Source organism: Bos mutus, chromosome X (genome assembly GCF_027580195.1).
Source record: "Bos mutus isolate GX-2022 chromosome X, NWIPB_WYAK_1.1, whole genome shotgun sequence".
Lineage (NCBI taxonomy): Eukaryota > Metazoa > Chordata > Mammalia > Artiodactyla > Bovidae > Bos > Bos mutus.
In genome coordinates this window covers 50754542-50776876 of record NC_091646.1, presented here as the reverse complement: position 1 = coordinate 50776876, position 22335 = coordinate 50754542, and positions in this window count along the sequence as shown.

Sequence of the window (22335 nt, the reverse complement as noted above, 5' to 3'; positions counted from 1 at the left end):
TGTGATTTCATTTTTAGACCTTTCTTAAAGTTTTTATATAAATACACTCAACAAATGGGAAAACATCCCTTGTCAGGACACACATCCTCACTGAGGATTCGGAAATTGTGATTCCCTTCCGGGAGAGGCTTTCCCTAGGTTTCCTTGTTAACTTGTCTGCCCTGTCTCCTGGATCCCATTGCCAGTATGGGAGAGACGCTGCCTCTCTGTCTCTGATCCTCCCTTTCAGTGCTCCAAAAGGGTCCTTCAGATAGTCTGATTGTATCAAGCCTGATTGCTTCAAGCAAACAGTGTTGAGTAAGCAGTTAATTTCTCTTTGAACACTGGAGGCTGCTGCTTTTCCCCACTCAAAAAGACTTGCCTTCAGTTGCGTAATCCCTTTTCCTTCACCCCATCCCCCACCTGCATAGCCCTAGATGCTTCTGAAAATTCTTTACCGAATTTAAAGAAGGGTAAGTCCTAGGGGTTTGCATTCTGTACCACTATTGACTCCTCAGCTTCCCAGGTGGCGCTAGTGGTAAAGAATCCACCTGCCAATGCAGGAGACGCAGGAGACACAGGTTTGACCCCTGGGTTGGGACGATCCCCTGGAGAAGAGATGGCAACCTGCTCCAGTATTCTTGCCTGGAAAATTCCATGGACAGAGGAGCCTGGCAGGCTGCAGTCCATGGGGTTGCAAAGAGTCAGACACAACTGAGCATGCACACACACACACACACACACTCTGACTATCCTCAGTAATGAACCAGCTGCATACAGAACTGCAGAATGTCCAAGGTGGAAGAACCCTTATAAACCACTCTCCCAGTGTTCCTCATACTTCCCCAGGGATATGAGTCACACGGGGTACTTGTCACAAATACAAGTTCTGGGAGTCCATCCCAGTCCCACTTGATTAGGACTCCAGAACAGTGGCCAAGGAAACTGAATGTTTAACAAAAGCCTCAGTGATTCTTTCATCTGGGAAGTTCCCAGCACTTCCTCAAACTTTATTGTGGATAGAAACACCTGATGAACTTGTTAAAATGTAGACTCTGATTTTCAAGGTTTGGGGGCAGATTCTGCATTTCTAACAAGCTACCTATGGATGTTCCATGCTCCTGGTGCGTGGTGCGGGTGTGCATGCTCAGTTGCTCAGTTGTGTCTGACTCTGCAACCCCATGGACTGTAGCCTGCCAGGCTCCTCTGTCCATGAGGATTCTCCAGGCAAGAATACTGCAATGGGTTGCCATTTCCTCCTCCAGGGGATCTTCCTGACCCAGGCATTAAACCCACGTCTCCTGCATTGCAGGCAAATTCTTTGCCACTGCGCCACTAGGGAAGCCCCACTGGTGCACAGATCTTACTTTAAGTAGCAAAACATTACATTCAAACCCCACCATCATTCAGAAGAGAAGGAAAGTGAGGCCCAGGGAAGGAAGGGAAGTTGCCCACATTCAGATACTGGGGTAGAGACAGAGATGGGCTAGCACTGGGGACTCATGGGTCTGTGCTCTTTCCATATGACCAGGCTGCCTATCACCAGCAGGCACTAAAAGCAGCCCAGCTGCAATGGTACTGCTTCTAATCAAAGGCTAATTGGAAAAATGATGCTTCCTGAAAGGGAAGCAGCCCTGGTTTGTCTCAGCAATGAGTGGGTACACTGGCTGCAAGAAGACAAAGGGTGGGGAAGGGGACAGAATTTATGTCTCCTTTTAATTGAAGAAATGAGCCAAGGTCCCCTTACAAGGAGCCAGAAGGGTTAAGGTCACATAATGTCCTCCTACCTCCTCCAGGGAAAAAAACAAAAGTAAAGTAAATGAAACCAACCGACTTAAGCAAACAAACAAAACCCCATCACCCAAAGCCTTAAGAAAGTGCTATAATGGAGGTGCTGCAAGGAGATGGGAGAGCCCAGAGGAGGGGCAGTCTGGCCTCTGGGGTGGGGTGATGAAGGCTGCTAGATATTGGAGCTAGAATAATAAACCATTAATGATGAAGAATGAGCTAAGAATTACCCTGCCAAGAATAAATCTTTAATTTAATGATCCCCTTCAGGCATCGGCTTCACTGAGATGAAACTTGAGCCGAGGTTTCAACAACAAGTTAGAGTTTGTTTGGTGAAGGAGGACTGGGGGAGGGGGAGAGGAGAGCTGGGGCATTTCAGCCAGAAAGACTAGTATGCACAAAATCAAAGGGTCTGGTCCATGCGCAATGTGTCTGGGGGTCTGAAAGTCCTCCAGTGAGGTGGAGGGCAGGGGAGTGAGTAGATGAAGACCACGTTGCAGAGGTAAATAGGGATTCATTCTTCTGACAACATACAACATGCTGCATGCTGAGTACTGTTCTGGGGTAAATAGACATGGCTCCTGACCTCACAGAGCTCCAAGTCTAGCTAGGGGAGACGGTAATATGAGAAAATGCAAAATGGCAGGGTCGTCTGTAGGGCACCTAATTCAGCCTGAGGAGTAGTTTGAAGAGCCTTCGCAGAGCAAGTGACTTCTTAACTGACTTACAGATGAAGAAAAGTTAGCCAGAGGTTCCAGGTTAAGGGGAAAGAATATATGAAAGCCCTGAAAAAAGATAGTTGGAGCAACCGAAAGATCTCCAACATGGCTGCACTGTGGAGTGTGGAGATTAGACAGAGGCCAGAGCACAGAGGCCTGTAGGCAAAGTTAAGGAGTTTGAACTTCCCCTTTGAAGAGCACCCAGGGAGGTATTTACAAGTTTTAAGCAGGAAAGTTAGATGAACAGATACAAGTTGAAGGTAGATCATTCCTGCTGCCTTCCTGTAGAGACTGGACTGGAGGGACCCTGGAGCAGGAGATAAGGAGAGCATTTGCCCTGGGCATTGACATCCTTGATCCAGGAGAGAACTGATAACAGCTTGGACAAGGGTCATGGCAGTGCAGACCAACAGGAAGTAGACCCTACAGGGCTTGTTGAGGATGAAATCTCACCAAGGGAGGGAAGGTGAGGGAGAAAAGGTTTTAGTTCTGGCTGGAGGGAAATGAGTCACAAGATGAAAGAACTCCAGGCCAGGGAGATCTGAGGGCCACAGAAAGGTGTCACCAAGAGAGGGACACATGGGGGCTTCTCCGGGGCAGTGCCAACCTCTCACAGAGCCTGGGCTATTTGGGGCACAGGGCTACCAGAGGCCAAGGGCAATGAGGTACTTCTGTTCCTGCCTCTCAGCGCTGTGCAGCCTCTGTGTGGACCCCATCCTGGCTGGGTGAGCTTCTTTCTGGCTGAAGGCCCAAAAGGAGAAACTTCCAATAGCCCAGCTCTCCTGAGATGCACTGGGCACTGAGCTCAGCACCCCACAAGATTTACCCCAAGCAAGGCTCACCAAATCCCAGCAGAGTAGGGGTGGGGAGGTGCTATCCTCATGTTTACAAATAGGAAAGAGGGGCTCAGAGAGTTGAAATGACCTGTCAACAGTCAGGAAGTGATAGAATGATGTTCTTTTTTTTTTTTTTTCTTTTTCAGTTATCACCTATGTATTTTTTACTGTGGTAAAATACACAAAACATAACATTTACTACCTTAGCCATTTTAATGTTTTAAATTTTTCTTTATTAACTTTAATTAGAGGATAATTAATTTACAATATTGTAATGGTTTTTTGCCATACCTCAGTATGAATTGGCCACAGGTATACATGTGTCCCTCCCACCCTGAACGCCCTCCCACCTCCCTCCCCACCCCATCCCCCCAGGTTGTCACAGAGCACCGGCTTTGGGTGCCTTCCTGGGTCATATATCAAATTTTGGAGAACTTCTGATACATATAGCAAACCGCCTCTACACTCAGTCCCACCACGAAGGTTGCCATAAAAGCAGAGAGTTTAAACTCGTCTCTGCCTGGCATGACAGAGAGGTTGCAAGTGTATTTGAGGCTGCTGTGTTACAACACCCAAGGCTGAAGCTACTGCAGGATGACAAGGCAGATCTCACAGGCATGGAAGAAGCAACAAGAAAGTTGTGGGGTGTTAAAGGCAGATGGTACTTAGAATGGGGCATGTTCTCTCTAGAAGCAGGCTAGAGCTAATGGGATAAAGACCAAGCAGTGTACAAAAGGCTTGGTAGGAACATCACCAGGAAGACTGGAATCCAAGAACAGAGTTCAAATGACGTGGCAAAATCACCCAATGAGGCCCCGAGGCATCATTCTTGCCAGTTCTTTCTTCATTTTATCATATTTTTCTTGTCTTTAAAAATGTGGGCTGGAGTATCAAAGGGCACAATCAGCAAAGTGAAAAGGCAACCTATGGAATGGAAGAAAATATCTGCAGATTATATATCTGATAGGAGGTTAATGTGCGGGATACATAACTCTTACAGTTCAGCAACAACAAAATAACCCAGTTAAAATATGGGAAAAGGACTCGAATAGACAGGATACACAAGTGGTCAACAGATGCATGAAAAAATACTCAACATCACTACTAGAGAAATGCAGATCAGAACCACAGTGAGATACCCCTTCACACCCATTGTTGTTTAGTTGCTAAGTTGTGTCTGACTCTTTTGTGGCCCCATGAACTGTAGCTCCTGCTCTGTCTGAGGGATTTCTCAAGCAAGAATACTGGAATGTGTTGCCATTTCCTTCTCCTGGGGACCTTCCTGACCCAGGGATTGAACTCACATCTCTTGCTTGGCAGGTGGATTCTTAATCATTAAGCCACCTGGGAAGCCCCTCACAGACATTAGGATGGCTATCATTTTATATATATATAAAACAAAGAGAAAATGACAAGTTTGGTCAATGATTTGGAGAATTTGGAACCCTTATTCATTGCTACTGGGAATGCAAAGTAGTGCAGCCACTCTGGAAAAGAGTATGGCAATTCTTCAAAAAATTAAAAATAGGGCTACCATATGATTCATTAATCCCACTTATGGGTATATATCCAAAAGAATTGAAAGCAGGAGCTCAGTGAGATAGTTGCATGCTTATGTTCTTAGCAACATTATTCACAAGAGTCAAAAAATGTGTAAGCAACCCAAGTGTCCACTGACAGACAAATGGATAAACATAACGTGGCATAAATATAGAATGGAGTATTATTCAGCCCTAAAAAGGAAGGAAATTCTGACACATGCTAAAATATGGATGAACTTGGAGAGCATTACACTAAGAAGCCAGTACGATCCATCTCTATGACATATCTAAAGTAGTCAAATTAATAGAAACAGAAGGTAGAACGGTGATTACCAGGGGTTGAGAGCAGGAGAAAGTGGAAGTTTTTGTTTAATTAGCATAGAATTGTAGTCATGCAAGATAAAAATTTTTGGATATTTGCTTCAGAACGATGTAAATATACTTAATACTACTGAACCATGTACAGCTGACCCTTGAACAACATGGGTTTGTTGTTCTGAACTGTGCAGGTCTACTTAATACACAAATATTTTTCTCAACAGATACATGTTACAGGATTATAATTCTCAATTGGTTGAATCTGTGAAAGCAGAACTGTGGATATGGAGGCTGAATTTTCAACTGCATGGAGTGTAGCACCCCAAACCCCTGTGTTGTTAGAGGGTCAACTGTACTTAAAAATGATTATGATGGTAAATATTATGTGTATTTTATCACAATTACAGTCTTAAAAAAATTTCAAATGTGGGTTAGAATACATATTTTAGAGAGCTCCTTCTCTCTGCAGAAACCTCAGCACTACTTTCGCCTGCGTTTCTGAGCCTCCTCCAGGAAACTTTTTCAGACAATGGGAAGAGTGGGAATGATTCTTTGACAAGGCCACTTCCATATCTCCTCCCACACCATCCCGCCAGCCTGCAGAGTCCCTCCTCTTTCGCCTATACCCGATGGATGTTCTTGTTTCCAGTGTGTTCATGGAATGTGTATTCTCAGAGGTAGTGGATGAAAACTGTTGATGAGGCGAAAGGTGTGGACAGCTTATTCCAGCCCCGTTAAGTTACAAGGAGCTCTGCGCTTGCCCAGAAATAGCATAGCTTTGTAGATTTCAGGCAAGCCTATGCTTCCTCTGAAATGTTCTTTCACTGCAGGTACGAAAACACAGTAAACCGTGATCCAAAAAAACCCCGTCCCCCTGTGAATGGTGCTTTGTGAGCCGGTTAATGTATAACACTTTAGAAAACTGGGCAGGGAGCATGTTTGCTTTTCCAACAGGAACCACATCAGGGGTGTCAGCTGCCAATAATCCCAGGATTCTGTGGTCATAGGCTTTGAATATGCAGCCAAACTTTGGCATCCAGACGTAGAGGCCAGTGATTTCCAACCTTTTCACCACTAAGGATCCCTCTTATTACTCTTTCCCCTGTGGGCCCCACATTTGGAAAATTTTTTTATCTAGCAAAACTACATTTATTATGGAATAATTCATTTTCCCAATTTTTACTTGCTCAGTGCTTCAGATCTGCATGAGATAACCATACCAAGCTAATATAATTCCAGTCAAAAGTGAAGAAACATGATATTGTACTTAGCTTTCTGTGGCTTTGTCTTGGCCAAATGTACAATTTCTATTAGACTTTTTACAAATGTTTTTTAAAAAAATAGCTTAAGAGCACCAGTTACTCCCTTTAGAGACCTCCAGATTGAGAACTGCCAGTACAAGATAGTGGGTGCCCTGACAGGATGACGACCAGCTGAAGAAGCTCCAAAGTCCATGAACCAGAAGTAGACAATAATCTGTTCATCAGGACGCCTCCCTGCTTTATTTCACTCATATTTCTCTAGCTTAAGTGTTTCATTTTTTTCTCATGCAAAAGGAGTGATGAAAGAGATCATTCCTCAAACAAAAATAACAAATGCTTACCAAGCCCCTTCTTAGAAGCCTGGTAATATGACAAGACAAATCTCAGACATGAGTCTGCCTCCCCCAGATCCCTTGCTCCCAACTTCTAAGGATCTTCTGTTGGATGGTGCCTTGGACACTCATCTAAGCCACATGGAATACAAATGGACATGTCTATGTTTCTCTCCGCACTATGTGCTGTGCTGTGCTTAGTCACTCAGTTGTGTCCTACTCTTTGAGATCCCATGGGACTGTAGCCACCAGGCTCCTCTGTTCACAGGGATTCTTCAGGCAAGAATCCTTGGGTGGGTTGCCATGTCCTCCTCCAGAGGATCTTCCCAACCCAGGGGTCGGACCCAGGCCTCCTGCATTGCAGGCAGATTCTTTACCATCTGAGCCATCAGGGAAGCCCAAGAATACTGGAGCGGGTAGCCTATCCCTTCTCCAAGGGATCTTCCCAACCCAGGAATCAAACTGGGGTCTCATGCATTTCAGGTGGATTCTTTACCAGCTGAGCTACCGGGGAAGCCTGTCTCTCTGTGCTACCATACTGGGATCTTCTTAAGGTCAACAACTTGGTTCTCTTTTTTCTTTGTAACTCTGCATTTCCATCAACCAGTGTGGTGCAGTGCTAAGCACCAGCAAGTGCTTAGTGGAATGATTGACAGCGCATTCTAGGGTGGGTTAATAGTTGAACTCTCGGAGCTAGATTCCAAGCTCCTTCAAGGCAGACACTATGTCATTCACGTCTGTGTTCCCAGCACCTGGCACAGTGTATGGGCCCAGAGTGGTCACTCAGTAAATGCCTGGATGGATGGATGCGTAAGTGGATTCCATAAGGCAGGAGATGGTACCTTGCAGCTGGATACCAGGTGATGATACATAGACTGGTTATTACAGGCACACAGGTCACGGGCCATAGGTATAACTGCTCTTCACCATTTAGTTTTGTAAGTCATCACCCAGGGCTGCCATGTCTCTAGCTCATCCTTGGGTAAACACTCCCTCTGTGACACTCAGTATAACCCCATCCTCTCCCTCCTACCTCATCACCCTCCCACCTTGCCATGATCGAATATATACACCAACATAACACTGGGACCATAAAAGAGCACAGTTCAGTGCCCTGGCACCCCATTTGGGAAAGGGCACTGACCCCTGCTATAAAAGAAGCTCAGAAAGGATGGAGAATGAATGTGGCCGAGACATGTCTCTCCCTGTGGTGTCACCAAGTGTAATTTAAGCAGAGGCATTCCTGCAGTTGTTACACCCAGGCAAGTGTGGGGAATGAAACAGTTGTCTGTGACTGATTTAAACTGTGGTTTTTGACAACTGTGGCCTGGATTGAAGTGTCCCATCTGTTAAATTTAGTGTCCAAGGAAGCTGTGAACATGAGCTCTCAGAGTCCCAGCTTTAGTTCTGTGCGGTCCTGGACAACTCAGGAAGAGCTTCTATCTTCAAACCAAATTGGGCATTTTCTCTGCATCTGAAGGTTGTTTTAATTAATACAGTTATTCCTGGCAGGATAGTGGAATGCAGGAACAAGGTAGGCAGAATGTGGAGGGGGCAGGGAGGGGAATGGGGGAAGCCTCTTTCCAAGTATTTAAGAGATAACCAGGACTATCCTTATGCAAAGGTCACCCAAAGGCCCCCTTCTCGAATTCCCACCTCTACCCCCATCCTCAACCCATCCCAACCCCCCTTTTCTCTAAGCCCAAGTCCCCTTGATAATCCCTGCTTCTAGCAAAGGCATTGTAAGCTCCCATTCAAATGAAAATATTATTAAGACATTATCAACAAGTAACATCTACGGCACACTTGCCTATCAGGTTTATGCTCCTAAGATGATAGAGCCTGGAGGAAACAAATAATATGGTTTGGATGGAGGAAAAAAAGGACACCAGTAGTAAGAGAAAAAGATGCAGAGTAGAGAAGGTGGTCCTGGGTGAGACTTGGCCAGTGATAGAAGGTGAGAGTTCTGCAAGGAGCATGCAGGATGTTACTGGGGTGTCCAAAGAGAAGGCTAGGCGAAACACACAGGTGTGGAGATCCCTGGCACGCGATCCCACCCTGGGTGGGCCCTTGCTCACTGTCTCCATTCAAGTTTCAATTATACCCATTCTCAGTGGCAGCTTCCCAGCTGCCCCGGTCAACTAATCCATGACTGCCTACAGCTATATTTGGCTAGGCAGCCTCCTGTGTCTACACATACCAGCTTGGGGAACTCACATAAACTCCTCACTCCTCCAGATGTAGGTTATTCCCTGTCTGATCTCCCATTCCATTATTTGCCAACATGAACTCTGAAATCCAGCCCAGTCAATCCACCTCACTGTTTTTTTTTTCTTGAAGCGCATCCCCAACACACACCACGTTTCCCTTTGACTGACTCAGGGCCTGAAACTTTGAAGCCCAGAAACTCCGCAGCTCACTCTACCCCATTCCCCAAATGCCTGTTGTTGTTTAGTCACTCAGTCACGTCCGACTCTTTGCGACCCCATGGACTGTAGCCCACCAGGCTCCTCTGTCCATGAGATTTCCCAGACAAGAATACTGGAGTGGGTTGCCATTCCCTTCTCCACAGGATCTACCCAACCCAGGGATTGAACCCGTGTCTCCTGCATTGGCAGGTGAATTCTTTACCACTGAGCCACCAGGGAAGCCCTCCTCAAATGCCTACTTTCTCTCAAAGCACTATGATCCTTCAGGATTGTCTCATCTACTGCATGAGGAAGCTCTGGACAATTCTAAATTCTGTGAAATGAAAACAATAATTAAATATGCACAATCTACTGGAGGATATAGACAATAAAATAGACAATTGTAGTAAAAGTGTGATGAATGAAGTTTGTAGGTTCAAATCCTATTTCTGCTATTTATTACCTGCTTAATTATGGATAAATCACTCAAGTTCTTTGAACCTCAGTCTCTTCATCTATCAAATGGGGAAATGAACAGTACTTATCTCACTGGGCTAATGGAGACATTCAATGAAACTATGCATGTAAACACCTGGTACAGGGCTACTCCCTTCTGTTCCAGGACCTTAAATATGATCCAAGAGTCAGTAAGTGCTGGTGGAGGGCTTGTCCCTATTTCTTTAGGCTGAAGATTCTCTAGGGAAAAGCTTTGACAAAAAGCAGAAATGCACAACTCAAGCAAAGTCCCCCTGGAGTGGCAGAGAAGAGTGAATGTCTGGACGAGTGTTGGGAAAGGAAGAAGCTGACTTCCTGATGCAGGAGAGACTGCAGGCGCTTTTAGGAAATGAGCAGGGGCAGAAATATGTTGGTTGAAGGGCAAACTGGGCAAAGTACCACTTGGTAGACAGCAATCCCGCTCCTCAGCTTCCAGAAAGGGGAGAGGGAAAAATACACCCCAACCCCTCCACTCACCATGAGGCACTAAATCCAGAAGCCTCGGGGTCTTCCCTACTGAGGGATAGGCACTACCTCTCACCTCAAGGGAAACAAGAAGCTCATTGTTGGGGTCCTGCATGACAAGATTACCAGTAGGTCCCAAACTTGGGCCCAGCCCACCATGGCAGTATGACACAGAGGAAGTGGCCACGTCTTCCATCCAGAAGCTTGGATCTGAATCTCAGCTCTGCCATGGAAAGACCATTATTACTGGTGTGAAAACTAAACTTGATGATGAACAGGAAGCACACTGTACATTACACGTGTTCTGTCAAAGTCAGCTGAAGTGGAGGTGCTAAGGAAGGATTTGCTTCCTGTGCTTGGAACATCAGCTCATGTTGGGGGCGTTGTGCTTGTGTTCATTCTCTAAAACATTATTCCCAGTATTTTCCACTAGTCTAGAGTTTCCATTACTCTTTTTTTAAGATTTATTTACTCGTTTTTGGCTGTGGTGGGTCTTTGTTGCTTTACCTGGGCTTTTCTCTAGTTGCGGTGAGCAGGGGCTACTCTTGATGTGTTGCGCAGGCTTCTCATTGTGGTGGCTTTCTCTTGTTGTGGAGCACGGGCGCTACAGCACATGGGCTCAGCAGTTGTGGCACACGGGCCTTAGTTGCCAACGGCATGTGAGATCTTCCCAAACCAGGGATTGAGCCAGTGTCCCTTGCATTGCAAGGTGGATTCTTAAACACTGGGCTGCCAGGGCAGCCCTCTCATCACACTTATAACCCTGTCCTTTGCTACCTGCTTAAAGGAGCCAAGATTTAGCCAGACTTCAGAGTGGGAGCTGATCTCCTATGAACCATGAGGCAGGTCTCGGCCTGTACTCTCTGGGCTTTAGTTTTCTTGCCGTCTGGTGAGTGTGCTGTGCTCCATTATCTTTTCCCACCCCCATCCTTTAGCTATTCCTCCCTCCCCTTGATCTTATCAAAGCCAGGCTTATACTTCAAGGCCCAATTCAAATTCCTCATCTCATGAATCTTCCTCCCATGCTCTATCATTGTTGAGATCAATACATCCTACGTGTATTCACTTTTAACAAGCTGGGTTGTATGAAATGTGACTGCTTCATTTCTGTTAGCCTTGCCTCCCCCAGGCAGCATGGAGGCAATTTGAAAGCTGTGTGTGTTTGTGTGTGTATGTGTGCTTGTGCTCAGTCACTCAGTCATGTTCGACTCTTTTCTGACTCCGTGGACTGTAGCCCACCAGGCTCCTCTGTCCATGGGATTTCCCAGGCAAGAATACTGGAGCAGTTTGCCATTTCCTTCTACAGGAGATCTTCCTGACCCAGGGATCAAACCCACATCTTCTGCATTGACAGGTGGACTCTTTACCACTGAGCCTCCTGGAAAGCCCAATTTGAGAGTTAGGGCCAGTCAAATCTCTCTTTTTCATATTCTTGCATTCCTTCAATGGGCAAGCATTATGCTAGGCTCTGGGGCTACAGAAATGAACTTGACACAGTCCCTGTCCTCAAAGTGGGGTCAACACCTCAAAGAAAGATTTGAGAGGAGTGCTACACCATTTGAGGTCACTGGCTAGGGGAAAGTATTTGAGGTAGAAAAAAGGGCACATGGGAGGGCCTGGGGAAAGGGAAAGTCAGGTTGTGTTCTGAGGATAATTAGGGCACTGTATGTGTACCTGTGTGCTCACTTCAGTCCTGTCTGACTCTTTGCAACCCTATGGACTATAGCCCTCAGGGATCCTCTGTCCATAGGATTGTCCAGGCAAGAATACTGGAGTGGGTTGCCATGGCCTCCTCCAGGGACTCTGGTTGGTTCACTGTTTTCTCCCCTGCAGTTAGGTGAATGACTGGCAAATACTAGGTGCCCATATATGTCTGTTGAATGAGTGAATTTGATGAGTAGATTTGATGATAGTAAGCTAGGGCTTGAAGTAGTTGAGATTTCTCCTTGCCTGGCAAGAGCCAGAAAGAGGAGACTGACAGCCCTGAAGATCTTCTGTATTGAACTTCCCCAAATCTACTCTCTCCTTCAGACCATGACTTCCAATTTTCAGAAGTTTAATTATGGTGTGTCTTGGATTTTTTAGGCTTGTTCTGTTTGGGGTTCACTCAGCTTCTTTGAGTTGTAGGTTTATATCTTTTGATAAATTTGAAAAATTCTTAGTCACTATTTCTCCAAATATTTTTTTCAGCCCCATACTCTTTACCCTCTCCTTCTGAGATCCAATGATACAAATATTAACTCTTCTGCTATTGTCCTACAGATCTCCGAGGCCCTGTTCACTTTTCTCAGTCTATTTTCTCTCTGCTATTCAGATTGGGTAAGTTCTATTGATCTGTCTTTATGTTCACTGGGTCTAGGCTATTTCTACTCTGCGACTGAGCCCATCCTATGAGTACTTTTGCTGTGGTTGTGTTTTTTAGTTCTATAATTGCTCTTTCGTTCTTCTTTACATTTTTTATTTCTTTGCTAGGATTTCCTATGTTTTTCATTTGTTTCAAAAGAATTCGTAATTGCTTGTGCGGCTCCCCTGTGCCTCAGACAGTATAGCAGATGCAGGAGACATAGGAGACACGGGTTCTATCTCTGGGTTGTGAATTCCCCTGGAGAAGAGAATGGCTACACACTCCAGTATTCTTGTCTGGAGAATTTCATGGACAGAGCAGTCTGGTGGGTGATAGTCCATAGGGTTGCAAAGAGTCAGACATGACTGAGCTACTAATACTTTCATGGAGGCCAAGTAGCCCTGCTTCACATTGCCTGTTCAATCTCCTCCCTGCAGGTGGGCGTGGAGACTCAGCACAGCAGGATTATGGCAGGGGAGTTGAAGTGCTGACTGTTTCTGCCACTCAGGGCTTAGAAGATCAGCTCCCCATTCAGGTCCACTGAACTCCCAGGGGAGTGGTGTGCTGTTGTTCCACTGATGTTTGGTTAGAGTAGGGTGTGGGAAGTGCTTCCCAAAAGGTGTTCTGTTATTAGGTTACCTTTTTCCTAGGCCTTTGGCTAGGAGGAACATGCTTTCCTTAGAACTTTTTTGATTGGCGCCTGTTGGAAGTTTTGGGTTGGGGGCTTCTGAAGAGTCCTATCTGGAATATATGGGAGGAAAAAAGAAAACTCAGAGAACTCAAGGTTATGTTGGTTCTCAAGTCAAGAGGTCCTTAGGTTGCCTGTCTTCTTCACATCTTTCAGTCTTCCTATGCTTGTTTGTTGTGGTAGTTTTCCAGTGTTTGTTAGTTTTAGGAGGGAGGACCTGGAGGAAAGGAGAGGGGAACAGTATCCCTCTGTCTTGGCCAAGACCAGAAGTCTGGACCATGAATTGTAACCTGACATCTCATTTTAGGCATTAGATCAAGTCAGTCACCACCTGCTAGGAGAGGCTTTGGGATGTATGTATAATAAGCATTTCTTACATTTCTGTACATCATGAGTTTCAGCAGAGCTTTTATATCCAGGATTTTACTTGCTCTTCATGATAATTCAATGAGATACATACTATTGTTAGTATCTCCATTTGATAGTTGAGGAAACACCCAGAGATGAGTTAATTTGCCCAGTAATGGCAGAGCTGACATTTAAGCCCAGGCCTCCAGACCCCAGTTTAGGGCTCCCTTCACCCTACACATCAAAAATGGCCACCAGGCAGATCTACTTCTCACTCACAAGCCTCCCTTTGAAAGTGGACTCCCAGGGGGTTCCAGGTTGCCTCCCCCTGCTACTCCAAGACTTTACCTTCTTCCCTCTCTTGCACTAGATCAGTTGGCAGGAATTTTCCAAGTACCCAGTACTGCGACTTCACAGTAAATATGTTCCAAAAGGTCACAGACTTCAGTCATCCCAGTCAATCCAGACCAGCAGGGAGGGGTTGGGAACGGGGTACTGTTCTGTATCCTCTAGACATCACAGCTGTGGGGATTTAGCAGAAATGTTAACTGGGGCCAGGACTTGCGCAGTCACATGGGGCCCTGTGCTTCGAGAGGCCCCGGGCCTGGCTTAGTGCTCTGCCATCATCATCATGAAATTCGTTATAAATTTTGAACAAACAGTCCTGCATTTTCAGTTTGCACTGGGCCTCACAAATGATGTAGCTGTTTTGGGCTGAGGCCCATCTTACAGTTCTCTGAGAGCAGAGTTCACTCTCCCAGAAAAAAGCAGAGGAACCTGCAAAGTTATGGCCTTGAAGGAAGGCCCCCAAGCATGAAATCTGTTCCTGTGCCTTTCACACCATATTCCCATCCTTTTGTAATCAGTCAGGCTCACCGACCTGTGTGAACTTTATCCCTGAGCCGAGTGCCCTTGCACCTCCAAGTCTTGGCTATGTTGCTCAAATCTACCAGACCACTGGCACTTCATTTTTCAAAAGTGGTTTCTGTCTTATTAGACAGAATACATTTGATATATATATGTAAACCTCCCCACTACATACAATCTCCCTTTAAAAAAAATCGAGGTAACATTGGTTTACAACATTATAGAAGTTTCATGTGTACAACACTATGTATTTCTACTTCTGTATACACTACTGTGTGCTCACTAGAACTTTAGTTTCCATCTGTTATCATGCAGTTGACCCCCTTTTTTTCAGCCTTCCCCTCTGGCTACCACTACTCTGTTTTCTGTATCTATATGTTTATTTTTGTTTGGTTTGGTTTGTTAATTTATTTTTTAAAATTCTACATATGAGTGAAATAGTACAGTTTTGTCTTTCTCTGACTTATTTCACTTAGCTTAATATAGACAGATGGCAAACCAGCATAGGAAAAGATGTTCAATGTCATTAATTATTAGGAAAATGCAAACCAAAACCACAATGAGGTATCACCTTACACCTGTCAAAATGACCATTATCAAAAAGGAAAGAAATTTTAAAATATTGGTAAGGAAGTAGCAAAAGGGAACACTCATACAGTCTTGATGGGAATGAATTGGTGCAGTTAGTATGGAAAATAGTATGGACATCCCTGAAGAATAGAACTACCATATATGATCCACCTATTCTGCTTCTGGGTATATGTCCAAAGAATATGAAAACACAAATATGAGAAGATATCTGCACCCCCTTGTTTACTGCAGTATTATTTACACTAGCCAAGATAGGGAAACAACCAAAGTATTCATCAAGAGGTGAGTGAATAAAGAAGATGTTGTATATACACATACATATAAATGAGATACTACTCAACCATAAAAAGATGAATTTTTATCATTTGCAACAAAATGGATGGACTTTAAGGGTCTTATGATAAATGTGAACTAAATCAGATGGAGAAACACAAATACTTTATGCTTTCACTCCTTTTTTAAAAAAATTGCAATATATGAGATAATTGTAGATTCTCCTTCAGTTGTAACAAATAATACAGAGAGATCCTGTTTACCCTTTCCCTGGCTTTTTCTGATGGCAACATTTTGCAAAGCTCTATGGTATGGCAACTAGGATATTGGTATTGATATAATTCACAGATTTTATTCCAACTTCCTGTTTCACTTATACTCATCTATGTATGCATTTAGTTCTCTGGGGTTTTATCACAGGTGGTTTCATGTAATTACCACCAGAGGCAAAATTCTGAACAGTGCCATCACCTCAAGGATCCTTCGTGATATTACCCTTTCATGGCTGCACCCACATCCCTCTGACAACCTTCTTTCCCACCCGTGGAAAATACTAATCTGTTCACCATTTCTAAAATTAGGACATCTGGGCTGGTTGCAGGTTTTGGCTATCATGAATATCACCTCTATTTTTGACCATGTTTTCTTCTTATGAATTCATGACCACTTTAAATGAGTTGGTAAAGCAAGATTTGTTGAGAAAAGTCTTTGAATCGCCTCTCAGTTAATGATTCTTTTCAATTTAGAGGCAACCTGGGCCAGGAGAAAGCTGTAGGACTTTGGAGTTGGAAGAATTGTTTTTTATAAAAACAAGGCTCCATTATTTCCTTTCTGTGTGGCCTGAGGCTGGTTACTTAACACTCTACCACCATCACTCCCACCGCCATCACCCCAGCCTCCACTGCACCTCCCTTATCTCTGTTTACCAGGAAAAACAATACCTCTGTGCAAAGTTGTTTTTGTAAAGACTAAATGAGATAGCACATAAAAGCTCCCAGTACTTTGGGGCGCTCCAGAGTTCCTGCTCCCTTGACCAGCCAAGAAAGGGAAATGAATTAAATATAGTGGGAAGTCAAAATTGTACACTTTGAAAATGCTGTTTCAATACTCCTAAGCATTTACAACAACGGGAAAATGGGACAAGAATGACTGTACAACTGGGACTTATAATTAGCTTAATGAGGCTTCTAAAGAGCTCTAGGAGGGAGCTGGGAAGACTTAACTAAGTCAAACAAGACCTTGTCCCATCTCCCACTCCCTCTCCCAACTTCAGGGAGGCTTAATTAGTTTAGTGACTCTTTTCTTTCAAGATCTGGCTATAAGAAGCTACAGCCTTCTTTAGTCCAATTTTTCAAGACTCCTAAATTAGCAGAGCCCAGATGAACAACATTTTATGGGGACTGAAAAAGAGTCCTTACCCCATTTGGAAAACTTTCATAATTGTGTTTGTTTCTAACCCCCTCCCAGTCTTTCCTTCACTCTTGAACTCAAGACTACCTCCACATTTTATGTTTCAATTCTATAAGCTTTCCCAGCACTCAAAGAGCTATTTACAGATATATTTATAGCTTGGGCAAAGAGATAGTATCATTTCCCTCAGACTTTCCCTGCTTTTGTTGTTGTTGTTGTTATTGTTGTTGTGAAATCCCAGAAGACAGTTCTGCATGATTTTCTGAGGACTTTCTGTGAGTGTGTGATGGGCCTATCTCAGGGAGTCTTGCTAAGTCACTACTGACTTCATTCCCAGTATCCCTGGAGTCCACTGCCAACTATTTGCTGCACATCTACTGGGAGGCCTCACCCTGTGCTTCACACCGTGGGGAGTGCAAAAGCCAGAGCTGCTGTCCTCCAGGGGTTTGCAGTTTGAGGAAATCCAAGTACCCACATGAAACAGTTGGAGAGTGATTAAGAAGAACTCTGAGAGATGGGACACTGACCCAAAGTGAGATCATCCATCTGAGAGGTCGAAGATCAGTGAGGGAGAAAGAAGGCTTCGTGGAGAAAGTAAGGTTGGGGAATCGATGGATAAGCCAGACTTGGATAGATGGAAGAGTGAGAAAGACAGTTTTAGGAGAGGAACATCTTGAGTAAAAACATGCGAGTGGAGGAGGATTGAATCATGCTTCCTGACCTGACTTCTGGATCACCTCAATTCCTGACTCCTCATCTTGCCTTCTATGGCCTTGCCCACTCTCACCCGGTACCCAGTACTCAGTTTGTTGGGGCTGACACTCAGCTACAATGTATATTTGAGTTTTGGATGACAGCTGTATCCAAAGTATCATCCCCATCCAACCTTCCCAGCCCTGAGTTCCCTACCCTGGCACCCAACAGTGGAGGGATGTTCTTGAAAATGTTGTCCAGCCCTGAGATTTGGAATACAAAGGAGAGCTAGAATAGCACCAAAGAGTAGTGGGAAATCCAGTCATGGGAAATGGCTAAAATGACATCCCATGGTGGAGGAAGGGCCTTGGTCACCAAGCAGAGTGGTATAGATTTGATATAGTCAGAGATTAGGAACCACTGTGACCATTTATTTCTATTACTAGGGACAGAGGTTTCCTTTGACTAATATTAAGAAACTGGAGCCCTTTAGTTGACAAGGCAAATGAGTTGCTTCCCCTAATTAAAGGAAGTTCAGCCGACAGCCCAGTGAAGCCTATTTTTGTGTTAACCAGGCCAGCAGGGAAGACATCCAATTTACCCCTTCCCAAAGTCTTGGTTGAACTCCACCCCACACTGGCCCAAAGCTATTTGGTTTGGAAGCTGACAGTCCAACCTCTTCTGTGGCTTCTATTCACACTCTCACTAGCCTTGGGAGATTGTAAAGTCAAAAGAAGCAGAGGCTGCAGTTAGCTGGCCAAAACCAAATGTTGCTGCCCCACAGTGCCCCATGACACTCCACTCTGGGTGTAGCTGGATTTTCCCCATAGGGGAACTCGATTTTACAACCTCAGGGTGGAAAATGCCCGAGATGGGAGAAGAGATCAGGAGAGGAATGCAGCTGGAGGGTGCAAAAGGGTAGAATCCAAGACCTGGGTGTGGATTGACATGGAGTTAACTGGAACCTTTTGGAGAGAGTAGCCACCAACTTATTCTAGCAATCCTGGGCTACTGAATGAAAAGGATTCTTACAATTCCCACAAACTTTTGAAGGAGGTCAAAATTTGTGAAAGAATAGGTCAGATGTACCCCTTTATCTGAATATGAAGGAAAAAAAATAGCACAGACTAAAAGTTTCCACAAAATAAGTGAATGGCTTGTCTTTAACTTATGGAGAGCTGAGATCATGTTTCTTATTACTGTTCATCAAATCCCCAGGAACTAACATAGTAGATGCTCAGTCAGTGCTTGTTGGATGAATAAATGAATCACAGTAATAATAGTAATGACACTAATCAATATTTGTTGAGCCCCAGTTGTACCCCAGGCAGTGCCCTAAGGAGTTTACATGTGTTAACTAGCTAATTGGATCCTCACAACAACCCTCTAATATAGGCTCATTATTATTCCCATTTTATAGCACAGGAAAGCAAGGCTCAAGAGGATGGTTCCTTGCCCAAGGATATACCACGACCAGTAAGCCACTGGCACCCCACTCCAGTACTCTTGCCTGGAAAATCCCATGGACAGAGGAGCCTGGTGGGCTGCAGTTCCTGGGGTCACGAAGAGTTGGACACAACTGAGCGACTTCACTTTTACTTTTCACTTTCATGCATTGGAGAAGGAAATGGCAACCCACTCCAGTGTTCTTGCCTGGAGGAATCCCAGCGACGGGGGAACTTGGTGGGCTGTCATCTATGGGGTCTCACAGAGTCGGACACGACTGAAGTGACTTAGCAGTAGCAGTAAGCCACAAAGCTTGAATGGTTACTTCCTAAGGGAAGGCAGGAACACCCTGGCTATCTCTTGACCACTTGTGGTCTCTCTGTGTTCATAATGATCAACCAAATGTACTGTGAGGCAGACCCACAGTGACGATTCTTGATTATTTCCCCTGCCTGGGATGCTATCCTCAGTATCCTCTATCATCCTTCCATAAATGCACACATAACTCCTTTCTTCCTATTAGAATCCCACTCTTGCTTAAAGATTCAGTGCAAATTTCACTTCTTTTACCAAGATTGCGTTGACTGCTCTTGCTAGAAGAGCTCTCTCCCACTTGGGAATTCATATGGCACCCATGGGCCATACCACTCTTTTGATACTTGAAATCTACCTAGCATGCCAGTTAAGAGCTAGACTTTAGAGTCAGACTGGGCTGGGTTTAAATTCCAGCTCTGCCAATTTACTAGGTGTGTGACTGTGGGCAAGTTACTTAACCTCTCCATCAAGGAACATGATCTTTGAACTGGAAAGAGAATTAAAGCCTAAGATAGATGAGGAGATAATAAAGGAGTACTTAGTTGCCTTCAATGAGTTCAAGTTTCCAGGCCCGGACAAATTACATCCGAGGCTACTGAGAGAACATGCAGATGCGATCATGGAGCCAGTCTTAGTAACCTTTGAGAAATTATGGCAAAGGGAAGAGGTAAGAGACAGAAAGAGGCCGGCAGATGTTGTTTCAAGTTTTACTGAAGCGAGAGAGGGAGGTTGGTGTTACAGAGTACAAATATATTCCGGAAACTGCAGACCAGTGAGCATGGCATTGGTCTTTGGCAAAGGCATAGAATGCACTATTAAGCAGATCATTTCTGAGGCCTTAGAAAGGGAGCGGAAATCACTAGGGGTAAGCATGAGCTCAGTAAAAGCAAGTCATGCTTAACTAAGCCCATTTCCTTTTTTGAATGGGTATCTTAAAGGGTAGATGAAGGGGATATACTGGAGTGTAATGTATCTGGATTTCAGCGAGACATTTGAAAAAGTGTTATATCCTCGTGGAAAAGATTGAAAAATTGAAGCTGAATGGTAGCAGAATTTACATGGATTGCTTCAAGTTTGAGCAATCATATTAAAAGTGATTTTTAATAAGGGGTGGGCCCTAAGGTCATGCTGCAGAATTCTGTCCTGGACCCTATCTTATTCAATATTTTTATTAGTCAAGTTGATCAAAGATGCATATAAAAGAAACTTGGTAATACAGAGCAGGCATTTTCAATGGAGGCGATATCGCCCCCAAGAGGGCAAAATCGGTTCTTGAGGAGTGAAAAGAAACATATAAATATAGAGTACAGATCTGTAGAGAGTACATAAATACACAGCTTACCAGTGTTATTAAAATTTCATGGGACAAGATTAGGCGAAAAAATGTCTTAAAAGTCTCCCTAGGGGGTTGATAATTTTAAAAAGGTTGAAAAACATTCGTATAAAGAATACAATATTTTAGGTGAGAGACTCAAAATCTAGAAAAATCATAAGGGGATAAATTGAAATAAAAAATGAACAAGGTGATGGTTATCAAGGATGTATGGAAAGCCCAGAATCTAGGTAAAAATAAAAGTCAACTGTATAAGTATAGTATCTGGCAAATAATAGTAGTTCGTGTAAGAAACAAAAGAGGGTTTTAATTGTGTTACAAGCTCCATATTGAGCAGACAAGAGACCTGCAAACCGTGTCCCATGAGGCATGATTTAAGTGAACTGAAGATATTTGGCCTGGGGGACAAAAGATTCGAGCTGACATGACAGATATCTCTCATATGAAAGAGGAATTAAAAATAATTTATGTAAAGCTAATTTTTGCACGGCCTAAGGAATACCCTTTTTTTTTTTTTTTTTTTTTAGCAATTAGAGGATGTCCAAATGTGGAGCAAGTTGCCTTCGAGAGGGATGAGCTTTCTAGATTATCAGGGTGGTATTTCTGCACTGAGCGGGACGGTAGATATGGCCTTTAAAATTTCTTCTAATTCTCAGATTCAGAGACTCCCTACTCATTTGAAAGTTACAGAGGTGGAAAAGATGGCTGACCAAGATGATCCCGGACAAAACACTCTCCCCTTGGTTTCAAAGCTGTAACCCCACATTATGGAGGATACTTGCTTGAGAAATCTGTCACTCAGGAACCAAATCAGGTATATCCATACTTCTCATTCAATTTCAATCTTGGCATACAGGGTGAGATGGCACAGAGGGAGTGTGGGGAAGTGCCAAGGAGGAGGTCTCAGAGACCAGAGTTAGAGAACTGCTCACATCTGTTTCATGAAAATACTGGTATGGGGCCAGCGCATAGGGTGAGTACACTTCCTTTCCTTCTTAATCTCTCCCCTCTAGGACTCAATGAGCCAGCAGCACATTTGATGCAGGGACGGGGCAGAGGGTGGTAATTTCAGATCAAAGGTTAGAGAGCTGGGGAATGAGATATGGAGCCCTCACCCTTTCTGAAAATTGAAACAAAGAAAACTTGAGAATCTAGTCCCTGGAACTGTGGCCCAGGAAATGCCTCAGGGGATAGGGCCCTAGCTGGGGTGCACCACAGTATCTACAGGGCTCTGAGTATCTCCCCGAAGCCTCTTGGTCAGCAGCATAAACCCAGTTGTTGGTTCTGCTTTTCACAGAACATGGCCAGGCAGACTCTCCACAGCCCCTTTGCTAGAAATTAGGCTTCTTCCAGCTGCCATGGAATCAAACTCCACTCGCTTTCCTCTTGCTGTTACCCTCTCTCTGCCCTTGGCCAGAGGTAACTTATTACTTTACAAAACAACCTTTTCTTCCCTGTGCCACACCAAGTCCTATTTCACTCCCACCCACTCACTGAAGGGCTCATCACCAACATAGATCTGTGTACCAGGGCTGGGACTGCAGCTGAGCCCACCAGAATGTTGCCGGCACTTCGAGATTTTTCTCTCCATGTCCTCCCTTGAGTCATGCTCAGGTCTGCACTCTTAACCTTGGGACAGAAAAGCCAGAAATCTCTCAGACCCCTCCCTGAAAAGTCCTCTTTCTCCTTGGAACAGAAAGCACTTTCAAACATGGCTTTCCTGTTTTTTTGTTTTTCAGTTTTCTGGTGGGTGGATCTGGAGTGGGCATCCCGTTTGCACATCTGGTAGGGGCACTTTCCAGATTTTCCTCATGACTCAGGATCAGTTTCTGACTGTTAGGCGGGGCCAAGTCTCCTGAATTTAATGCAGGGCACCTCCCCCTG